The sequence below is a fragment of the Sciurus vulgaris genome, assembly GCF_902686455.1.
Source record: "Sciurus vulgaris genome assembly, chromosome: 2".
NCBI lineage: Eukaryota > Metazoa > Chordata > Mammalia > Rodentia > Sciuridae > Sciurus > Sciurus vulgaris.
The window spans coordinates 168500713-168525928 of record NC_136462.1 but is presented as its reverse complement, the minus strand read 5'-3'; the positions used below and the strand labels follow the sequence as shown (position 1 = coordinate 168525928).

Genomic DNA, 25216 nt, shown 5'->3' with positions numbered 1-25216 from the left:
TGTCTTAATGAGAAATTACGCTTGTGGGAAACTAGTGCTTAATATTACCGAGGACTTCTGGAAGACATTGTAAAACATGCAAAAAGCCTCCACTTGAGGGCTGGAGAGGCTCAGGCATTTGTCAACCAATTCTCATCAATCGCTGATTGAGAACTCCACCCAGAGATGTAGTTCTTCTCAATCTCGTCTGTAGTTTCAATGCTATCCTAGTGAAAACCTCAGCAATTATTTTGTAGATATCAAGAAACTTATTCTAAAGGCTATATAGAAAAGCAAAAGACTTTGAATAATTGACATAAGAATAGAATATAGAGTCGAAGGAATTTAAACTATCCAATTTCAAGACTTACTCTAAATCTACAATAATCAAGACACCATGGTACCCATGAAAAAAATGAACACAGAGCCATGGAACAGAATAGAGATTCTAGAAATAGACTCACATATCATCAACTTATCTTTTATTTTATTTTTTATTTTTACAAACTGCATTTTGATTCACTGTACACAAACCGGGTACAATTTTTCATTTCTATGGTTGTGCATGATGTAGATTCATACCATTCATGTAATCATACATGTCCATAGAGTAATAATGTCTGTCTCAGTTCACCATCTTTCCTTCCCTCACTCCTCCTCCCTCTCATTTCCCTCTACGTAATCTAAAGTTCCTCCATTCTTCAACTGATCTTTGATAAAGGCTTAAAGACAATTCAATATTTTTAAAAAGTCAATGGAGAAAGGATACTTCTTTCAACAGAAGGTGCTATAGACCTTACACCTTTCACAAAAAAATTGACCGGAATGGATCATAGACCTAAATGTAAAAATGCAAAACTATAAAACTTCTACAAGAAAACATAAGAGAAAATTTACATAACCTTGAGTTAGGAGACAAATTTTTATATCAAGGCCAAAAGCACAATCCATAAAAGGAAAAATTGATAAATTGGACTTTATTAAAATTTTAAATTTCTGCTCTGCAAAAGTCACTGTTAAGAAACTGAAAGACAGGGTGGGAAAAATAATTGCAAAATACCTATCTAATGAAGAATTTGTATCCAAAATACAACAAATAATTCTTAAATTTTAACTACAAGGAAAATAACTAATTAAAAAACACAAAGGTTTTCAGAATGGATAAAAACACAGGGTAGAATGTGATCCTGATTTATTAAATAATAATCAGAATAAAACAGGAAACATTTTTCAAAAGCCAAGTTCTTTATTTTTTTTTCAAAACTGTAATTTCCCTTCCTAGCTCTTAAAAAAAAAAAAAAAATGAGCAAGTAGGATTATTCTGTGAGAAGGAATTGCAGGAAAGAGAATGATAGGCAGATAAAGCAGAGAGACCTCTAGACAGTGGGATGGAGGACCCAGGCCCATACCTCACAGCACTCTTAAGTGGTGACAAGACATCAGAGGGAAGCTCAAAATAAGCACCCAACAAAATTATCTATACTATTCTGGACCTTAAAGAGTGGCGTTCCTGCCCACCTGAACCACTGGACATTTACATAGTGATGAAGGTTGCCATACTAGGTTGAAGATCAAGGACTTTTTCCCACTTTCCTAGCAGTGTAAAGTCTCTTATTTTTTTCTTTTTCACTCTAGGGAAGGCTAAGAACCTAATGCTTACAAGGATAAATCTTCTGACAACCTAGTTGTCTGTGATTCCCATTTCACTAGGCTATATGTGTGCTGGCCATATAGCCTAATGAAATGGGAATCACAGACAACTGTTTCATTTTGCAACATATAAAAAAGAATAGAATTTTTCATACAACAGAATTGAAGTCATACTATGAATGGGCTAAATGTTCATGTTCCCCCAAATTCATATGTTGAAATTCCAACCCCCAGTGCATTGGTATTAGGAAGTGGGTTTTTGGGAAGGTAATTAGGTTGTGAGGGTGCAGCCCCCATGAATGGGATTAGTTCCCTTAGAAAAAGAGACTTCCAGAGATCTCCCATTTTTTTCACCATATGAAGATACAAAGAGAAAAAGGCCATGTTTGAGCTGGAATGTAGACCCCCACAAAACAGAATCTGCTGGTGTGTTCATCTTGGACTCACTGACCTCCAGAACTATGGGAAATGAAGTTTGTTGTTTAAGCCATGGTACTTTTGTTATAGCAGATAGAATGAACTAAGATATATCCACTAGATACATATAAATAGGTTAAAAAACTAAAAGGGCATATGCTAAAATGATTATAGGGGGTTAACTCTGAGCAATGGGATCACAGGTGATTTTATTTTCACTTTCTATATTTGTGCCCTTTAATTTTCATATATTAAATATGTTTTACCTATGTAAAAATGGGAACAGAGAGGCTGGGTGGTACAGGGTACAGGTTTTAGAACTGAACGGACCTGGGTCTGAATGATCAGGTCCTTTATCACCTATGTAATTTTTTTTTTTTTTTTTTTGGTACCAAGGATTAAACCCAGGTGCACTTACACACTGAGTCACATCCTGAGACCACCTATGTGAATGTGAGAAAGTTATTCACATTTCTGAGACTCATGTGCTTAGCAATAAATACCAATAATGTCAACCTTGAAGAGTTATTAGAGAGATTGTAGTTAATCTACATGCAGAGCACAGATTAGTTCTCCATACAATTGCACCCACACTTGTGATTTTGTACACTTTTTTTTCAGTGCTAGGTATGGAACCCAGGGCCTTGTGCATACAAGGAAAGTCTACCACTGCCCCTAATGATTGTACATCTTAAATTTGTGAACTTTATCATCTATAAATTATCTTTCCATAAACTTGTTTTAAAAACACATTTAAAAACTTATGATGCTTTTATATGAATATTTAAATCAACCATGAGCACCTGGAAACCCAGAAGAATATTTATCATGTTAACATATGTTCGTAATTTATATCTTTAAAGAAAAAATATAAAAGCACTGCTTTATTCAAGCTTGTTCTGTAATGCCAACTTTGAAACCACAAGAAGTTCTGTACCAGAAAAACTCTTACTGCTAAGAATGACTTAAAGGGAACCATAGTATGGGTTATCAATTAGAGATGTTGGCTACATACGCTGGCAGATAGTTCAAAGGTAACTTAATCCTTGAGCACTGTATTCTTCTACTAAAATGAAGAGGATATTCCTTGTTATGTATTGAATTGATACCCCTGAAAATTTACATGTCTAACTTCCTAGAATGTGATATATTTGGAGGTGGGGTCTTTAAATAGGTAGCTATGGTAAAAGTGAGTTTGATAAGGTGGATCTCAGTTCAACACCACTGATGTTCTTATATGTAGAGCAGATCAGGACACGGATATATACAGGGAGAAAATAGCCATCTACAAATCAAAGAGAGAGGACTCAGAAAAAAAAACAACGCTTGCCAACTCTTTGAGATCAGATTGCCAGTCTTCAGAATTATGAGAAAATGAATTCCTGTTAAGCAACTCAGTCAATGGTACTTTGTTATGGTAGCCCCAGAAAACTAATACAATCCTTTCTCCTGGTTGAATTTTAGGAGTGCGGGAAAGAGCCCAGTTGCCATTGAGAAAAAAGCATAGGAATCCTTTTTTATAAAGGTCTAACAAGATTATTCACATTTATGGTATACTTACTTAAAATTATAGTGCAGTAGCTATTTCTATTCCAAGGTATATGACAAAGGTATTTAAGCATTAGGTTTAAAATAAAATGTGGCATGAAGGAAAACACCCAATTACAAATTTTTGTGATAGCCCTTTCTGTGTGTGCCCTTTTGGGGAAAATGAAAATAATGTTAGCTTGGTTTGTTTGCCAAGGCACTGATGTGCTAAGACTCCTAGTGGAAGGAGAGAAGACTTAAAGAAGTCAAGAAGATGAAATTAAGCTTAATGGGAACAAAAAGATAAAAGGGAAAGTAGGTGGAAGAATTAGCCCAACTGGGAACTTTTGAAGAATAAATGAGCAAGAAAAGATTCAGGATTGCTATTCTGGGAGTTGTCCCTATTCTGTTATCCCAATTCAGCGAGCAGGGATAGCATAAAGAAGGCATTTGGAAGGCAGGTCAGGTAGAACACAGTGTGGTATCTCTTCATCCTTCCAGGAAAACTTGTCACATGACTTTCACATCATACTCCAAGGCTTTTGATTCATGGTACTTTCTCTGATATTTCAAGATGTTGAAAAGATTGTAACCATGAAAATAGGGAGGTTAAGACAGCACACTTTCATAGATTTCTTTTAAAATCTTCCACAATGTAGAATGCAAAGTAATAAACTGTAAGGGCAATGATTAAGCAAAAGAGTATTTTAAAGCTTACTTTTCCTTCCATTAGATTTCTCCAGCTTTTAAGTGCCTGATACTCAGTCCATCTGTTGTTCTATTTTGATTGTTTTTGGCAAACAGATGCAGGAGGAGAACACTATTGCCTTTTGGGTTTTATATAACCCTAGAGATACAAACAGAATTTTAGTCAGGTTTTTGTGTAGGGAAAAATTGCAAAGGACTAAAATGCATTTAAAAAAAAACAAAAACCTACAGAATGTTTCCAATAGAAAACTAGGCATTGTCTAATATACTTTTCCAGGTGATGGGATTCTATGCCATCTTTACACACTTCCACTTGGGCTTTTTGCAATTCTGTAAAGTGTACGTAACTGAAAAATATGCAAGAGATTCAGAATCATGTAATGATCACGATTTAATTCCACAACATTTTCATGACTCCAAAAGAAACTTCATATCCATTAACTGTCATAGTCTTTCACCCTCCTCCCAGCTCTTTCCAACTACTGATTTACTTTCTTCCTGTGTGGAATAGCCTATTCTCCATAAAAACGGAATCATACAATATATGGCCTTTGTGTCTGGTTCTTTTGATGTAGCACAGTATTTTCAGTTTATCTCATTATAGGAAGAGCAAGTATTCCTTCCTTTTTAAGTCTGAATGGTGTTCTATTGTATGGATATAGCATATTTTGTTTGCCCATTTATCAACTGATGAACATTTGGGTTGCTTCCACAGTTTGGCTACTATGAAGAATGCTTCTATTTATCAATTAATGTGTTTATGTATTGGTGTTGGGGGTTGAACCCAGTGGTATTTTATCATCGAAGTACAGCCCCAGCCCTTTTTAGTTTTTTACTTTTTTATTTTGAGATAGGGTCTCCCTAAGTTACCCAAGCTGGACTTTAACTTGTAAACTTCCTGCTTCATGACCCCAGTCCCTGGAATTACAGGTGGGCACCACCACACCTGGTGTTATGGTTTGGATGTGAGGTGTCCCCCCAAAAGCTCACGTGTGAGACAATACCTGAAGGTTCAGAGGAGTAATGATTGGGTAGTAAAAGTCTTAACCCAATCAGTGATTTAATCCCCTCAAAGGGATTACGATGGTAACTGAAGTGTAGGATGTTGCTGGAGGAGGTGGGAATTGGGGCACGACTTTAGGTATATATTTGTATCTAGAGAGTGGAGTCTCTTTCTCGTTCTCTCTCCTTCCTGATCACTGTGATGTGAGCCTCTTCTCTCTGCCACTCTCTCCTGCCATGATGTTCAGCCTCACTTCCAGCTAGAGAAATGGAGCCGGCCTTCTATGGACTAAGATCTCTGAAACCATGAGCCCTCAAATAAACCTTTCCTCCTTTACAGTTGTGCTGGTCCGGTCAATTAGTCACAGGAGTGAAAAAGCTGACTAAAATACCTGGTATATACTGCTATTTAAAGAAAAGAAATACAAATGATTCTCATCTGCAAATAAGCAAACAAACTTTGTGGAGGTTCAATGTATTTCCCTCCAATTCTGTGGAAGAAGTCATTTTGGTACCAATTAAACAAATTTAAATTCATTTCAACATTTCTGATAGCCTATATGTATGTATGCTGTTTCAATTCTTTAAACTGGCTATAAGATTTTCCTAGTTCCATCATTAACATATGAATTAAATAAAATCTTTGACATGTCTATTTTATATTTGTGTGAGAGTCATGAGTTTATTTTTTCTAGAAAAAAAAAATTTGAAGCTTTAATACATTCCCTACTTTACTGTCTTCAATCTTGGAGAAGCCCAGTTGAATATTAGTCTTACCTGAGTTTTAACTAGACACAATAAAGTGAACTACTCTTTTGGAGTGAGGAATAGCAGGGGATGGTTGGGGGACAGCAGAGCTGAACTGACCTTCTGTACCTCAGTCAAAAGTCTCAACTGTGTGCATCTCCAGCAAACCCACGGGAACCTAGTTACGATCTGCATGACATTTTTATCTCTGACATTCAGTTTGACTTTCAAGTATTACACAGTAGAAAAAAAACCATGAATAATGTTTTTCAGTTTGACACTACACCATCTATTCCAAAGTGAAAGAAAATCCATTTCAGTTTGCCTCTGCCTGCTGATTGGCATGAACTCAGCTGTCCTTCAAAGGTTTTGTCTCTCCCCAGTTATGGTCATTGTCATGAACCAAAGGGGGAGAATAAAAGTTGGAGTTCTCAAATACCTCTGAAAGATTTTGGGGGGGCCCTGGGGGAATATTTAAAGTATGGATTTAATTTGTACTGAAAAGTTACTTTATATCTGTTTCATTTTCACATATGAAAGGTAGCAACAGAGAAGTGTGCTGACAACTTCTAGAGAGCAAAACACCTGCCATCTTGAGAAAAGTGCTGCAAGAACATCAAAAATGAGGCAAGAGACTTACTTTATAAGAACTGGAAACCCATGCCATATGCTTTCTACTACTGCCAAACATGAAGCCACATGCTAAATGCCAAGGGGACCCAAGGCTTCTTTCTATTGTTGGTGAAGGGTACGATGTGAAATACAAGGATTGACCCCAGGGCTCTCTACCACTGAGATATATCCCCAGCCATTTTTATTTTATTTTTTGAAACAGGGTCTTGCTAAATTTCCCAGGCTGGCCTTGAGCTTGCAATCCTCCTACCTCCGCCTGCCCAGTAGCTGGAGTTAGACTTGCATCACTGCTTCCAAGTACCCATGGCTTCTTTATCACATTTGCATAGTTTTGTCTTTAGTTCTTCGTTAAATCATTTAGAAGTTAAAGGAAACAGCTAGGCTAGGCACGGTGGTACATGCCTGTAATCCCAGCCACTCAGGAGGCTAAGATCGGAAGACTGCAAGTTCAAGACCAGCCTGGGCAACTTAGCAGGAGACCATGTCTCAAAACAGGAACTAAAAAGGGCTCAGTGGTAGAACACCCATGCTTTCAATCCTCAGCGCCAAAAAATAAAATAAAAGGAAGTCATATCCCCCCTCCCTGTTCATAAAATTGAGAGATAGGAACAAGGTAATCTAGGTAAATATCTTAACAGAAAATGTCTAAAGTATGATTTTCAAACTATTTAAAATTATATAATTTTCAAATAAATTTATAATGAGTAGAAATCAAATTTTCATTAAACTCATTAAGAGTTAATGGTTTTTTAGAAACAACAAAGTTGGCTCCAAAAGGAGATATAAGGTCTGGGCACAGTGGTACACACATGTGAGCCCAGCTGCTAGGGAGGCTGAGGCAGGAGGATCACAAGTTTGAGGCCAGCCTGGGCAATTAATGAGACCCTGTCTCAAAATAAAAATAAATGAAAAAAGGAGTGAGGATATAGCTCTGTGGTAGAACACTTGCCTGGAATGTGCGAGGCCCTAGGTTCAATCCCTAGTACGTAAGCACATGCATACATCACACATACACACATACAGATACAAAGAACTGATGATTATATAGTCTTCGAAAGAAAATAATACTGCTGCAATAAATCACAAAGGCAGGTGCCAAACTAGTGTTGTTTTATGGGATTATGTCTTTGGGGTTATGTTTTCTACCCAAGAAAAATCACCTGTATAACTGTCAGGCAAAAATAATTCCCACCGCACCTAGACAAATTATTCACATCATATTAGGTAAAAATCACTTACATTTTATTCATTTTCAATAAATAAGCATTCATTTTTACAGAGTTGCAAATTTCCTGAGCCCTAATCAGTAGTAAATTGTAAATAAAACAAATTTATATATCATTGACAAGTAAGAAAACTACAGTCTTGTTAAGTCTCTGGGCCACTACCTGTTTTGTAAATAAAGTTTTATTGGAACCCAGACACACCTATTTGTTTGCATGTTGTAGATGGCTGTTTTTACTGCAGAGTTTACCGGCTGTAACAGAAACCAAATGGCCCACATAGTCCAAAATACTTGCTATCTGGCCCTTCATAGAAAAAAGAAGAAAAGTACTTTCCAAAATTTGGCCTGGGAATAGAGTATCATCTGACAAAATGGAAATACAGGATCCACAATTTTTTTTTCCTTTCTTACAAGTTTTGGGTAGTTTTTTTTGTTTGTTTGTTTTGTTTTTCTTAATAATATCAGATAAAAAGCAACAGAGTAAAATCATAAAAAGGTACATCAGAAGTAATTTAAATACCATGCAAATATGACTGAAATTTTTGTGCATTGAAAACACATGATACAATGAAATCAGCCTGACAGAATTATAGATCACAGAATCTTCAGAATTGGTTATACTTACTGAAAGCAGAGAAATATCAAGTTATTTGTTAGAAGAAAGATCATGACCTATTTATGTCCTCAGCATTACAAATTATTTCCCTTTAAATAAAAAAAAAAAAAAGAAAGAAAATCAACCCAGATTTTGGTATTAAGATTGCCTGTATCCTGTTATTTTCCTCAGTTTGGTATATGTGGCAGGCATTAATTGATCACACTGCCAAGAAACAGTATCTTGTTATTTTTACCTTCCAAACCTAATATACAAAAGCAGATTAAATTAATTTATACAACTGATTGATGCTTGGGAAAGGTATTGCAGCCAGAGTTTTAAAATATCAGTCTAGACCATTCTAGTCCATGTTCTTTCTTCAGAAATTTTATCTCCTATAGCTACTAAATATGTCTAGTGTGAATTACAGACATCTGGGAGATTTTATGGACTCCCTAGTCCCCAGATGCAAAGCAAGGGTAGGCAAAATGCCATTTTTTTTGGTTTTGTTCTGTTTTGTTTTGTTTTGTTCTTGGGGCTGGGAATTGAACCCTGGGCCTTGCACATGTTAAGCATGCTCTCTATCACTGATCTATACCCTCTGCCCAAAATGCCATCTTAAGCCCAATTCAAATAAAATTTGAGCCAAGTTTTATTTAGATTATACTCCAAGCTGAGTTTCAGTCAGTACTCACACTTTGTTAAAACTTTAGTATATTTAAGTATCAGCTGGAAACTAGCAGTGGCTCTGAGCTATTTAGATAATCCATAGGCTATCCTGTTCATCTCAGTCTCTCCCTTGAAAATACCAGGAACAGCCAGGCACCAAAGGGTTAACTGACATAGAGCAGAACCCAATACCCTCTCAAGCATTCCTGCCATTGGCTTGTGCCCACACCATGTTGTTTGCTAAACATTTTACATTTACTCTTGATTTCACATTTTTCACATTGCTAAACTGCTCATAGTCCCTTTGCATTTAAGTTACTCCCTCAACCACATCACAAAATCAATGCAAATCTCTTTAAAAACAGCAGGACCAGAAGGCTAGAGACATAGCTCAATGCTGGAGCATTTGCTTTGCAAAAACAGCAGGACCCCTCCTTTTTCCTTTCCTTTTCTTTTCCCCAGTGGTCGCTCCTCTCTGTTGTTTTCTAATTTTACAGTCTATGGATCTTATTTGCCTCCTTACTTTCATTGAAGATGGAATATGTGGTGTATTTTCATTCTCCTTGAAGATTTTGTATCATTTTCTGGAAGACATAAAAGAGGCTTGCACACAGAGATTTATTCACACTGGAAATCCCTGGGTCTGTGTTTTGGGGTTGGTATTTTATTTTCTGATCATGTCATTCCTTCCTATGCCCATTTAAGATTAAGCCTTGCAGAAACATGAAAGGACTCCTATCCTAGCAATTGTAGGAAAAAACAATGATGGGACTATTTGGAAGGGGTGTTCAATATCTCTCAAGGTAGAAAGTGCTATAGTTTGAATGTGTGCCCCCTCCAAAGCTCATGTTGGAATTCAGTTACCATTGTAACAGTGTTAAGGGGTGAGACCTTTAAGAGATGATTGACCCTGCTTTCATAGGTGAGACTGATGCTGGCATAAAAGGGAAATTTGGTCCTCTCAATCTCTTGGCTCTCTACCACGTGATGCCTTCTGCCATGTCATGTCACATCATGAAGACCCTCACCAAGGCAGCACCTTGATATGACACTTCCTAGCCTCCAGAACTGTGAGTCAATAAATTTCTGTTCATTGTAAATTATCCAGGCTTTGCTACTCTCTTCGAGCAGCACAAAATGAATTTTAAAAAGAACTAAATGGTTCTCTACTCTAGCAATACAATTATCCGAACCAACTTCCAACCATTTCTCTCCTGATAATAACCATTTCCTTTCAATTCAGTTTTACAAGTCTGATTTTATAGGATTTTAGATCAATACCAATAAGGGTGATGGTAAAATTTATATTCTCAAAGAAGTGTCAGCCACTGATTTTTTTAAGAGAAATATCCTGTGTTTATTCTTAATTACTCAAGGGATTTTCAAAATTTGGACATAATCCTAACTGTCAAGCTAAAAATGATAGTGAACATTCTCATTTAGAGTATTTCAAGAAAGTTAAATAAGATGGGAAAGTATTGTTTGTCTATAAAGTTAGGGAACTAAGGAGAAAAAAGCCTACTGGTTAGATTACTTTCACTCATTGTTTAATTTCTGACTCTTTCCAAAATATTTTACCAACTTCTATGAAAATATAAAAGCTGTCTGTTGTCAGTTGACTAATAAGAAAATTTGGTCTCTGTCTACCACAGACCAGAGTCTGACCTTTAACATAGTCTCAGCAATCAACTTTGCCAAATGCCTCATAATACTTCAAAACCGCAATCTGTCACAGTAAAATAAAAATAAGCTTTTGTGATTAATAGCCCATGTATTTAAATTCTAGATCCAGCACTTACTGGGTCTCAGGTATCCATTCATAGAATAAAGAAAATTATACCTAAATCATAGAACTGGTGTGAACATCAAATAACACCGTGTGCATAAAGTACACAGGACACAATGAACCAATGAATGTCAGTGACCCTCCTTTGAGTTTCCTGCTCTTCTTCCTCTCCCCCATTTTATCTTTGTATTGCCTGGACTTCCCTGGGCAATAGTCCTTTTGGATTTCCAAAAAGTAGAAAATTTTTGTTAGGGAGAGATAATTTTTTGTTTAGTGGAGAATATGCCAATTTTTGCACCTTCATATTTTTGGATTCACTGATAACTTGCCCCAATAAGGGCATTTATCACATTAACCCATAGTTGTTTTTTGCATATATCTTTTCTGTCTTGATTTCAAAATATCCAAAGACAAAGACCCTACATTTTCTTCAAATCTATGATACCAATTGTATCTGTTATCTACTATTACATAACAAATCAGTCCAAAATGTATCCGCTCCAAACAAGGAACAGTTACCTTCTCAGAGTTTCTCCACAGGCAGCTTAGCTGCATGGTTCTGGCTCAGGGTCTCTGGTGAGATAGCAGTTGAGCCATTTCCTGGTGCTATCATCGTCACTCTTCACATTTTTGACTGTGTCACCCAGTATTCAACAGACTGTCTCCCCACCCCTCTTCTCTCTCTTGCTGCGTTTAGATTCTCTCTGAAATAGAAATTCCAGAGTCAATTTTCTTTTGAAAAAAATTCCTCGAATCACTCCTAAAATACAATCTATATCCCTTTCAAAAAATTTAATACAGAATGCCACATTAGTTCACATTAAGTTAGCAACTGAGAACATAAAAATGCCTTTATTTTATTTAAAAGTGACTCTCATTCTGTGTCTTGGTTGCGATGCCATTAAGGATGTCTGAGATGTGGAACAGTTGTACTGGCATGAGTCAGCCCTGGTTCTTAAAATCAGTTCTAGTAAAATAGGATTGTATATACTTGTTCCAACTATTTTAACCAAAAAGTTTAATAAATTTTAAATGATTTAACTGGGAAAAAAAAAAAAAAACAATACAGTTAAATTAAAATCTGGTTGAAGCTAGTGACAGCAGTTGGCTTGGAATCAGGGGACACAGTGTATGAAAAATTATGTAATTTTGAATACAAAAATGATATTCAACTAAGTTACACACACACACACGCGCGCGCACACACACACACACACACACACACACACACACACACACACACGAAGCATGAAGGGACCGGGACCAGAGGAGCTAAGGGAATTCCCACTTCACACTGACCACAGGGCTCACACCTAATTAGTGGGATGGCAGGTGCCAATTTATTTATTTTTAGACTCCCTCCTTCCCCATCTTTCTTTTCCTTTTTTCTCTCTAGCTTCCACGTATGCAAGAAAACACACCACCCTCGACCTCCCAGCAGGTGCCACTTTCAAAGGTTGCTGTTGTATATTTTTGGGTTTTCTTTGCCAAATCAAATTTGCATAACTCCAATACATGTATAATTCAACACTGACATGTTGAAATATAACTAAGTTTTCTGATTTATCTGTAACCACCAAATTTTTAGCTCTGTAAGATTTGATTTCTCACCTATGCTTTGTCCGGCATTTTATTCGTTCTGCTTGTAAACTGATGCTCACCAGGGGGCCTCTGAATTGTAGTGTTAGAGAGATCACGTAGCAATCAAAGAGATTTTGCAGAATATAATGAAATATTGGTATGTTGTATTCTAATCCATCCAAATAATTAGTGAGCACAAAATTATGTTTGGTTATTTTAAGTTGAAACTCATTAAGACCATTTAATTAAACTGATATAGCACAAAAGATAACAGAATATCATAATCACAAGTACATAAATTTAACTGAGTGCAGCGGTGTGCAGTAGTAGTCCCAGATACTCAGGAAACGGAGGCAGAAGGATTGCTTGAGCCCAGGAGGTTGAGGCCACACTGAGCAAAATAGCAAGACTATGTCTCAAAAAAAAAAAAAAAAAAAAAAAAAAAAGCACACACACACACACACACACACACACACACACACAGAGGCTTTCAAATCAAATCTCTCCTCTAATATTAGTTGTTGTATGTTCATTTGTCTTGTTGTCAGCTAGTCCCCTCTGCCAGTTAATCAACAGCACCTGTCAAAAGTGCAAGAAACATATTTTAAAGTATTATATAAAAACAAGTTTGGGAAAAAGTTCCTTGATTTATTTTTCTTCCAGGTTGGAATACTGTTCCATTTTACCCAAACCCCTTGCTCACAGAAGATCAACGTTCCCTTGTAGGCAACTGGACAATTCCTGTCTATCCCAAGTACTCAACAGAAATCTGAAGGTCATAAAATCCCAAAAGTCTTTGTTTTATTATCCTTATCAAGAAATAACACTCCTATTTGGAAATCTAGAATGTTTATCTTATACGGAGAGTGTTTCCCCAGTGATTCCACCTTCTTCGTGGTCTGAGTGATTTCATTACCACCAGCTGTGTTTAACCTGTGGTTCTGATATATGTACAAATGCAAACACCTTGGTTAAAGGTTAAAGGAACTTCAAATAAAAATGACTTCCCTGACCAACATATTGCTAGAATATAAACACCATGAATGTGGGGTCCTTTGTATATTTCCCTAGAGTAGTGTGGTACATAGTAGACGCTCAATAAATATTTGTTGAATGGTTTTATGGTTGAAACCATTATTAATGTACCATAAGCTTTGGTCACATATTTTATTTCTATACCTCTGTATGTATTTTCTAGAGCTGTCACAATAAATTACTACAAACTTGTAGCTTAAAACGATACACATATATTCTCTCACATTTCTGTAGGTCGGAGGCCTGAAATTAAGGTATCAGCAAGGTACCACTCCCTCCAAAAGCTGTAGGGGAGAATTGCTACTTGCCTCTTTCAGTTTTTAGTGGCTCCCGATGTCCCATAGCTTGCAGAAACTTAACTTCCAAACTTTGCCTGCATTTTCTCATGTCTTCCCCTCTGTGTCTGTTTCTTCTCTTCTTCTTAGAAGGACATCTGTCATCAGATTTAAGTCCACATGATTAATCCAGGATTTTTGAATCTGAGATCCTTCACTTAATTACATTTACAAAGACTCTTTCCAAATAAAGTCCTCTTCACTTGTACCCAGAGTTGGAACTTTAACATATATTTTTGGTGGCAACAATTTAATCTTTTAAACCTTTAAACCTCTTAAACCAATTTTAAGATTCTGTTCATTCAACCCACAATTGTGTATCTATTATGTACCAGGCACCAAATGGTAAGGGTGCAAACATCAACACAATATAGCCAATGATCTTCCTTACCCAGATGGTAACTTATCAGAGGTCTTTATTCCAAATTCCTTAGTTATAAATTAAAATACAACTAAACTCACAAAAAAGGATATCTTTTCTATTCTGAAATCTCTTCTTGTTAATTTTTCATGAATTCTAATGAACATTCTTCATTGATGTTAATTTTTCAATTGCTTTACCATTTGTTGTTGCAAATGTTATTAGTTCAAATTTATTCCTTTCAAAAATTTTTATGATGTGAAACAGTTTTAATTAGTTTCACATATTTTCTTTCACCAGAAATCAGAGTTGTGCCGGAGCATTAAATTCAATGAGAGACCATTTATCCACATGCCATTTAATTACTATAGTAGCATTATATCCCTCTAGCTGAGGTTAACACTATTTTGTCTTAGGCTGGTTTCCCCAAAAAGCAAGACCTGAGTAAATATAGATAGTTTATTCTGAAAATAATCTCAGGGAGTCTGAGTGTAGGATCAGAGGAGGGTATCAGCCCAAGAAGGAAAAACAAAACAGGAACATGTTGTTGAGTGAGCCCCCACTAAAAGGTAACTCATGTTTGAACACATAAATACTTTCTGAAGGATCTTAGGAAACATATTCCAGGGACAAAAGGGGAAAGCATTATTCACTCATTGGCTTCCCTCTCTTATCAGTTACTGTCCTCTCTTCCACTCTCATGTGTAGATGCTAAGTAGTTCCCAAGGGTAATTACCACAAAAGGGACATGGCTGGTCTGAGCTATATCTCCTCAAAACTGATCAAAGAATGTCCTGAACTAGTCAATTAGCAACAGATAGAACAAGAGGTGGAGTCAAAAGGATTTGCTGATGAGCATAACAGATGTCCAACATGCTTTAACTTCCCCATTGGGTCTTTGTTCTTTCCTACTACCCAGTGGTTATCCTTAGTTTATAAGACTTTGCAGACTTGGGAGAAGGATAACATCTTGATCAGATCATTGAACTTAAACCCCAAGAAACCAGGCTTCTGGCCTTGGGGAAGTCACCCTCTGTGTGTTTCAACTTCCTAATCTGTATAAAAGGATGATGGTAATCACAGTTACCTTGTGAGTTGACTATGAAGATGAAATGAGAAAATATAACCAAAGTTCTTGACTCTGGGCATACATGTTCCAACACCAGTTCTCCAACATCAGTTGGGTATCCAAAAATTGAATTTATTTCTGATACTATCTACTTGAAGTTAACACAGACCTCAGAGTTTAACGACTCTGACCCCCCCCCCCAAAAAAAAAAAAATAACTGTCCTTTTTCCAGATGCCAGCAGGTCTTGAAAGTTCCCAAGCCATTGGCACTTCTGTTCAGAAGACTATTAATCTGAGGGCTTCTCATATCCCCTCAATAATTGACTAGAATGACTAATAGAACTCAGGAAAATACTATTTCTATTTTAGTTAGCTTTTTGTTGCTGTGACCAAAATACTCAAACAATTTAGAAGAGGGAAAGTTAATCAGAGTCTCAACAGTTTCAGAGGTTCAATTCATGGTTGGCTGAATCCGTTGCTCTGGCCCAAGATGAGGCAGAATATCTTGGCAGGAGGGCATGGTCGAGGGAAGCTGCTCTGCTCATGTTGTTCAGAAAGCAGAAAAAAAAGAGAAGGGAAGGGACTAGAGGGAAAATGAGCACTTCCAAGGGATGCTTTCCAGCGACCCACCTCCTCTAGCCCTTCCCAATTTGCCTATAGTTACTACCCAGTCAGTACATTTAAACTAGGAAGAACTGATTAGGTTACAACTCTCACAATCTAATCATTTCCCCTCTGAATATTCCTGAATTGATGGGCGCTTTTGAGGGACACTTCATATCCAAACCATAACAACTTACAATTACCATTTTCTCATAAGGGACCAATAAACAGGCAGACAAATAAACACACAGAAACTTCTATCCCCATAGAGTTATAATCTGCCACTCTACCTAGTACATCAATATGTTCTCCAACCAGGAAGTTCCTGAGCTTCAACACTAAGAATTTTTATCAAGGTTTCATTATGTGGGCATGACTGACTAAGTCATTAGCCACATAATTAGACTCAATCTCTGTCCACCTCATAACTTTCAGGAAGTAGGTCTGAAAGTTCCAGTTTTCTACTCTTGTGGTTGGTTCCCCAGGTCACCAACCTTCATTTTGAAGCTATAGAGGGGCTCTGCCTGAAGCACCTCATTAACATAAAGTTAGGTATGGTGAAAAAAGTCTCCTTATGAGTAACAAAATACAACTTCTATCACGGAGGGAATTCCATGTGTTTCTGAAACTCTGTACTGGGAACTAGGGACAAAGACCAAATATGTATTTTTTATTGTATTATAACATGATACATAGGAAGGACTTCCTGAATGCTGGCTGTTATTTTTCTCCATTTTTTTTTTTCATTTTTCTTTCCCCCCGCCCCCTTTGGTCTTTTGAGACAGAGTCTCACTGTGTCACCCAGGTTAGTCTAGAAATCCTGAACTCAAGCAGTCCTCCCACCTCAACCTCCAAAGTGCTGGGATTACAGGTATATTCAATTATTCTCATTTGGTGGAAGATCTGCCATGTATTGCCATTATCACTAACATCCCCATAACAACAATGTTCTGTTTACTTCTTTTAAAATTTGTTTTGTAGCTGTAGATGGACAGCATGCATTTATTTTATTTGTTTATTTTTATGCAGTGCTAAGGATGGAACCTAGTGCTTTACACATGCTAGGCAAGCACTTTGCCACTGAGCTACAGCCCCAGCCCCTCTGTTAACTTTTAACTAAAAAAAAAAAAAAAAAAAAAAAAAAACCTTAACTTTAAACATTCAGAGTAAAAGAGTTGGAAATAAAGTTAATAGTTATGCTGTTGAACATAATTTCCTTTGACAAAATGTATGATGCATTTATATTCTTCCAATATTTAAAAGGAAAAACACAAGCAATCATTCCTTGAGAGTGTTCTCAATTGAAACATTGAACTAAGTAGGGTGAGATCACTTGGAAGTTCCGTTAACAGTTCTAGTTTTCAAGGCATTAAAATTCTAGACATACACATCAATGTTTATAGCAGTACAATTCATAATAGCTGAGCCATGGAACCAATGTAAATGCCCTTTAACAGATGAATGGATAAAGAAAGTGTGGTGTATATATACACAATGGAGTATTACTTGGTCATAAAGAATAACGTAATTATATCATTTGCTGGTAAATGGATGAAACTGGAGACTATAATGCTAAGTGAAATAAGCCAGATCCAGAAAGTCAAAGGTCAAATGTTCTCTCTAATATGGAAAAGTTAGTTTAACATAATGGAGAGAGAGAGAGAGAGAGAAGAAATGGGGGTGGGGTGAGAATTCCATCCGAAAGAAAGAAAGAAAGAAAGAAAGAAAGAAAGAAAGAAAGAAAGAAAGAAAGAAAGAAAGAAAGAAAGAAAGAAAGAAAGAAAGAAAGAAAGAAAGATCAGGGAAGTAAAACAAGGAGATTGAGGGAGAGGGAAGAGGGTCACAATATGGGGAAAACAATGGTATGAATCTGACCTAACTTTTCTATGTACATACATGAATAAATCTCACCATTATGTTTATCCACAAGACATTAATTTAAAATAAAAGAAATGTAAGTAAATATAAAGATCAGTAGAGTAGAGAAAAGGGAATAGGGAGGGAGAAAAGGGAGGATAAGTACCAAATGGGCAGGGGTAAGGGACTGAATTGGAGCAAATTGCATTTCTTGCATTTATAATTATGTCAGAATGAATCCTATTGCTGTGTATAACAAAAAAAAAAAAAAAAAAAAAGAAGAAGAAGAAGAAAAATCTGTTAGGATTTAAATGGTTTCTTCTTTTTCTGAGAGAAAAAAACTTTAGTATGTTTGTGAATCTGCTTTTATTAGCTTTCTATCCACTATGGTAAACTTTAGAGAACTTTATATAATTTTCCAATTATTTACTAGAAAAAATGTTGATTTAGATAAAGATGAAGAAGATAAAAGATGAAGATGTTTATAATTCAATTTAGATAAAAGATGTATATCATAGTTCCTTAAGATGGAGATTTTTATAACTTTTCATGTGGCTCGTCTTCAGAGTTAACAGTCTTAATTATGCAGAGGCAAAGAACTCAGTGAGGATCATTAAAAAGAAAAAATTCGGGACAGAGAGAAGTGACATTAACAGGAACCTAACCAGAATGAAAGCTACGCACTCAAGAGAACAAGCGAAGCAATACTGCAAGGCACTTCTTGAGTAAACATGCAAATAAATTCTACAAGCAATAAATGCAGTCAATGAGGATTCCAGAATTGGGAGATCAACAAGATTTTTACAAGGAAATTTCAATGTCACGGCTGGTAGAACTCACACCTTTGTTGGGAAAACCAAAGGACTTCCCCCCACTGCCCCAGTGGTGCTGGGGATTTGAACCCTGGCCTTTGATCATGTTAGGCAAGCACTCTACAAAGTGAGCTATATTCTCAGCACCCCAAAGGACTTTGAAAGCAACAAAAGTGCAGGAGCAAGATCCTGGAGAGAAGAAAGCCAGAATATGGTCCTAGGACAATTAGTTCTCCTTCACTTATGTTTCAGAATTGAAATGAGCAACACAAATCTAACAACAGCACTTCCAAGTCTACAAAGGATCTTGTGTTTATTCACAGTGTTTGTGGTATCTGTAGGCCATGGAGATCTCTTGGGTGATTTATTGTATCTAAAGAGGGAAAGATACTGAGATTAGCATACAAATGGAGTATGAAGTCAATGAATTCAGGTGAAAGTATTCAGGTCATCAAGACCTTGTGTAGAAATAGATAAAATGAAGAGAAGAAAAATGCAAATTATTACATTCTTAAATTTATTTAATTTATTTAAATTCTTAAATTTACAAGACTAAATTTATCCAAGAACACAGTAGAAATGTAACTCAATGGGGCATAGAGTCTCAAAGAATCTGAACACATACCTGCTTGAAGTTCCTTGGTGGTGACTGCTTTCCCCCAACTGCTAATGAAGAGGAAGGAAAAAAAAAAAAAAAGCAGAATTGTAGTAAGCTTCATTAGAGAGGAGCTAGCAGTAGTCTCTAGCTCCACCATGAGACTTAGATTGCCCATGAAGAGGAAACACTCTTATTTAGAAAAGGGTTAAATCTAACTTATTCAAGGGTTTATAGTCCCAACTGCTATTTCTCTCCCTGATCTTGGTCAAAGTCAATCTGTTATGGTTTGGACCTGAAATGTCCCCTTAAAATCTCATATTTTGAAAGAAAGATTCCCCAATAAAGCAAGGTTCAGAGGTGAGGCTTTTATGCAATAATTAAATTGTAGGCTCTGTAACCTCATCAGTAGATGAATTCATTTGATGGATTAGTAATTTGAATAGCCTGAGTGGTAATTACAGGCAGGTGGGAATGACTGGAGGAAGCAGGTCTCTAGAGACATGCCTTTGGGGATTTATATTGTCCCTGCTCACCCCTGGCTATTCCATGGCTACCATGAGCTGAACTGCTTTTCCCTATAACCCTCTTCCACCACAATGTTCTGCTCATCTCAGGACTGGAGCAATGGACTCAGCCAACCATGGGCAAAGAACTCTGAAACAGTGAGCCCAAAATAAACTTTTCCTCCTCCAAGTTATTCTCATTAGGTATTTTGGTCACAGTGACTAAAAACTGACTATCACACAGTCTACAATAAATCTAGTAGTAGCATATCTACATGCTTGCCTAGTCTTCCTTAGCCATTGCTACCTGAAAGCATCTTGACCTAGAAAATGGCAGGATTAGTCTCCTCTCCTGATAGAGCTGGATCACAGCACCCAAATGGCAGGATCACAGCACCCAAAGTCCATATGAATGGCTATCATTTTCTTTAATCTTCACAACCCCCAGATATGAGAAGTTTCAACTTTATTTTCCCTATTGACAGATGAAAAAATGGAGCTTTAGAAAGATGAAACAAATTTAGTACTGCTAACTCTTGTAAAAATTAAAACACATAGGTGCTCTGAGTACTAGAAGCAATGCTGTGGGCTTTTTATGAATTAACATTTTTCTATCTATTCCATAAATAGTTCCCTTGATACACTTGCTGAGTCCTTTTTCTGTATTTATTATGTTTAGGATTTAAGCAAAGTGGCCCAAATCATCTCTCAAAAAGCCTACCATATTTTTTCAGTCCCTCAAGTAATATATCATTTTGTTTTGCTTGATCAATAGTTCATTTCTCATTTCTAATGGAATAAAGCAACTCTTCCTGACAAGGGGAAGTCTTCAATCAACAATAACAATTTTTATGGGTAGAGATTCCATAAAGGGATATAGAGTACGAAATTTCTGTGCGAAGGATCCAATTTTATAACGTTTTGGGGATCAGTGGAGAAAAAAAAATAAAGCCAATACACAAGGTTTATTGCCATAAATTGTAAACACAGTCTTTTGTAGTTGTGCACCATTCTAATGGAGGCAGCTATGACACAGAAGAGTTACTAACAAAAGGAGACTTGCACTTGAGTCTGGCCTTTGCTGCTTCTTAGTTATGCAATGATGGATGGGAAGTTGGACTTGGTTTCATCCTCAGTAAAATGGGGATAATAATAACTCTTTGGTCCATAAAATAATAGAAAATACATTATAATCGCCATCAAGTTACCATGTATTCTGGTTTAGCTATGAGGTATACCCTAAAGTTCATGTGTGAGATAATGCAAGAACATTCAGAGGTGAAATGATTAGATTATGAGAATTGTGATCTAATTGGTGGATTAATCCATTGAGGATTAACTGTGTGGTAATTGCAGGTAGGTAGGGGATAGCTGAGGAGATACGTTACTGAAGGCATGCCTTTGGGGTTTACAGAGCTCGTTCTCTGCTTCCTGGTTGTCACGTCCTGAGCAACTTCCCTCTTCCATACCCTTCCACCATGATGTTCTGTCTACCCTGGGGTCCAGAGTAATAGAGTCGATTATCTATGGACTGTGACCTATGAAATCGTGAGCCAAAATGAACTTTTCCTCCTCTGCTTTGTTGTTGTCAACTCTTTTGGCCACAGCAATGAAAAGTTGACTAAAATGCTATCCCCCGACAATCATCATCATGACCAACGACATCTCATAATGAATAGCAGAGTGATTAGTAAGAAAAAAGATTTTTTTAAAAAGATTAAATCTTAACAATAATATACTAGTACTCCTAAATATGTGAGCCTCTTTGATAATTTCCTTCAAATTTCCATATGATTCTTTTGGACTTTTTTCACAAAGTAGAAATGAATTATATAATGCTTGTTGGAAAGGCTTTGTTGGACTTTACATTAGTGATACTAATTTCACAAGGGTTTGTAGAAAGTATATGTAATTCATATAAATTCACACAAAAAAAGAAATAAGTAACAAACTTTATGCAGTTTACATAGTCTTTTATGCTTCCACTTTATCAAGAAATGAATTCCACCTGGTCAACATGAAATAGAACCATAGAACCAACAAACTGTGGATAGGAGCACTGACAAACTGTGGATAGGAGGTTGGAAAACAAATAGATTTGTAGAAATTACCTTTGGTGATAAATAATGCATTTTTGATAATCCTAACTCCAAAGTATGTATCCTTCCTAGAGAGCTACATGACCACTGTGGACATTTCATTTAGAATAACATAAATGCCTAAAAAGCATCAGGAACTTGAAATCAAATCATTTGGCATGTAACCTTTTTGCTGTAAGTTGCATGGCATGTGTGACTCGTGCGTTGAAGAATTAAAAAGGAAAACACATAAAACCTAGTCAATAAGTCTACAGCAGTAGAGAAAGGATTTGTCTCAACTCTATTCTTGAAAGTCTCTTCTTGAACAGGAATGTAAACAAGAATGATGAAATTCATTGAATATATTCATTTGTATTATGTTGGGGGCTATGCCATGCGGACTACGCCAAGATGGCGCCTGGCAGCCAGCCAGAAGTTGTTTTGATCACATTGGCAGTGAGGAAGTCAGTTAACATAAACACACTCAGGTGCTTTTTCATTGGCCGTGTTCAAATGAGTCCATGCACACAATGTGTGCACAGGTGTTCCCGAGTGCTCCTGCTCGGGCCTGCTCATTTTGACCTTGCTGTGATTGGACAGCTGGCTCTTCGCCTGATCTTCGCTTAACTGGCCTGGCCCTGCCCTCCGCCTCCTGGAGGGAATATAAGCAGGCAGTAGGCGGAAGGCAAGAAGAAGCAGCAGCAAGCAGAAAGCAGCAGCAAGCAGAAAGCAGCAGCAGTAAGCAGCAAGCCGGAGGCAGCAGGCAGCAGGCAGAAGGCAGATGGCAGATCGCTGGGTAGAGGACTAAGAACACACCTCTAGGTCGCAGATCACAGATCGCAGTACGCGGGACGCACTACTAAGAAGCACCTCTGATAGACAGCACCTTTAGTTCGTAGGATGCAGGATGCACCTCTAAGAAGAAGAAGCAGAACTCTAAGAAGAAGTAGATCTCTGAAAGCGTAGCAAGCCTCTTCCTCTAAGCAAAGTCTCTTTTCCTCCTAAGCAAAGTCTCTCTTCCTCTAAGCAAAGTCTTTCTCCCTCTCAAAGCCTCTCTTCCTCTAAAATCAAGCAAGCCTGTCTTCCTCTATAAGCTAGAGAATAAGCAAGCAAGCAAGGAAGCAGCTCAGGAATAGAAGTAGTTTATTTCCAGTCCACCTTTGATAAGTACCCGCGAGATTGTTGCTGCAGGCGGTAACAAATATCCGCAGGATTGTTGCTGCAGGCAGCGACAGTATTATGTGGCACTTAGTTGTCTAATTTGTTTCTGTCATTTTGGTCAAAATAACAACAAACAAACAAAAAACCACCAAACAATCTTTGGTTGAAAATGGTAGAATAGCATTTCTGGAGCCCAAAAGAAGTAACAATTTTGTAAAGGATGGGTCTTGATGGTTTTCAAATTCTTCAGGTGAAAAATCTGAAATATGATACTCTTTGTGAAATACAGACATATTTAACTGCATCTCCTTGTGGCAAAGTCTGGCTCCATGATCATTGCTCTTGTTTCTTTCTTCTAGTGCAGATGACAATTATATTTTCTAACCTCTCTTGACCTTAAGTTGGAGACACGTGATTGGATCTGACCCGTGGAATATAAATGGAAGTTGGAAGATCTCTTTTTGCCTTCTGTGACAATCACAGAAGCTACATACTGGAGAACACAACATGAAAGAAGCAATAGACACCCAATCACTGCTGAAAGCAGATCCTCCCAGGGTCCAAATACTCTGACAACTCTGCACTAAATAGCAGTTAGTTTGAATGAGAAATATATTTTTAGTTTGTTAAACCGCCAATAGTTGAAAATGACTTATTATAGCAGTTAGCGTAATTCACTCTGAGTGTTGGCACACTGACTTGAATGCAAGCTGACTTTGTAAATAAAGTTTTACTATAATGCTCCCCTGTCTGTTTATGTGTTCTTTTTCACTTTAATAGCAGAGTAATTGCAACAGATACCTTATGGCCCTCAAAGCTTACAGTATTTACAATACAGCCTTTTAGGGAATGATTTGCTGATACCTGCTCAAACTAATATATTTATATATATAATTTAAAAATACAAATAATATTTAGTTGTAAAATAATTTTTTAAACTTTATGAAGCATAAAAATATTCAGTTCAATCAAATTTATTTGCCAGGTAGATTTGTTATTATTAGACAATGAGCTCATCTAACCTTTTTTAAAGCAAATATACAAACTGAGTTATTTGCATTTGATAGATGGTACTGTTATTTTGACCTTAGATTAATTCGTTACAAATAATTTAGAAAAAAAGAATAAACAATGGTCTTGAGATCCTATGCTTTGACTCATAGTAAAGAGCTTATTTTGTAAACAAAGACAATTTTTGATCACCTAATTGTGTATTAATACTACAGAAATAATTCAGAAGACTTAGGCTCAAAACCTAGCCACTCTGGATATACTGCAGAAAATTCACTTTGCTTGATGTTTCTTATTACCTCTGAAATCTATTGCAATCATTTAATTATCTTCAATAATTTCTGTTCTGCCTAATTATTCTCCAGAGGCAAACAGAAAATACAGATATGGAAATAAAACTCACAATTTTAGTGAAGACAGGTTGTTGGTGGGTAGTGAGATGGCTAAGAAGTAAGGAGGTAATCTATATGCATAATATATATGCAGAATATGTTCTATGATTATAAATTCATTATTAGCATCTTTGGTTATAAGAATTATAATAGCTTTATATTTTATGGAAACAGTAATTAAAGATCTTGATATTTCAGTTTCTGCAGATGTCTTAGTCCTGATTTTAAGTGAAACTAAAAATAGTTTCTAATTTGAATTTGTTGAATATACTTTATACTTAATATGAAAAGACCACTAAATAGCAGTGAGTTGTCAGGATTTGAAAACTCAGGACTAAAATCACTTGGTTAATAAGGACACCTCTACTTATTTATTCTCTATTCCTTAATTATTTAATGGTGAACCCATACCATAGATAAAATGCAAAGGATGCTCACAAGGGCTTTTCTAAATGTCCAGATTGCTTCTATGATGGCAAAAGTGGAAGAGAGAACAAATGAAAACCTGTTTCCACTGTTACTTCTAGAATTCTATTTTATAGGAAGCAGGTCTTTTAGTATAGAGTAGTGGTTTATTTTTTTCCCTTATGACAAATGAAATTGAATAAATACATATTTCTTCCATGACATATTTTGTATTCAGAGGTTAAACATAATTCTAGAAAAACAAAATGTTATTGTTCAGTGAAATGCAAATGTTGAAAGAGAATATGTATTATACATCTTAGTGCAAAGCCTTTCAAGGCTGTCAGATCAGTTCTGCAACCGCATTACACACTTAGACATTTAAGGATTTCTGCTTTAAGCATTCTCACATTTTTCAAACACTTCCAGCACCTTGGCAGGAGACTCAGGGAATGCTGAACCAGCCAAGGATGAATT

At 36.6% G+C, this 25216-nt stretch overlaps 1 long non-coding RNA gene across 1 annotated transcript in view; it reads right to left on the bottom strand.

Annotated features, from left to right (window-relative positions):
• Window positions 1-5455: 5455 nt before the first annotated feature.
• LOC306653829 overlaps window positions 5456-25216 on the bottom strand; it is a 34763-nt gene continuing 15002 nt past the window's right edge. The window contains exons 2-3 of the long non-coding RNA XR_013761798.1: window positions 13859-13987; window positions 5456-11638 (exon numbers count right to left, since the gene is read on the bottom strand). This is a non-coding gene — a long non-coding RNA (uncharacterized lncRNA). The remainder of the gene's footprint in view (window positions 11639-13858; window positions 13988-25216) is intronic.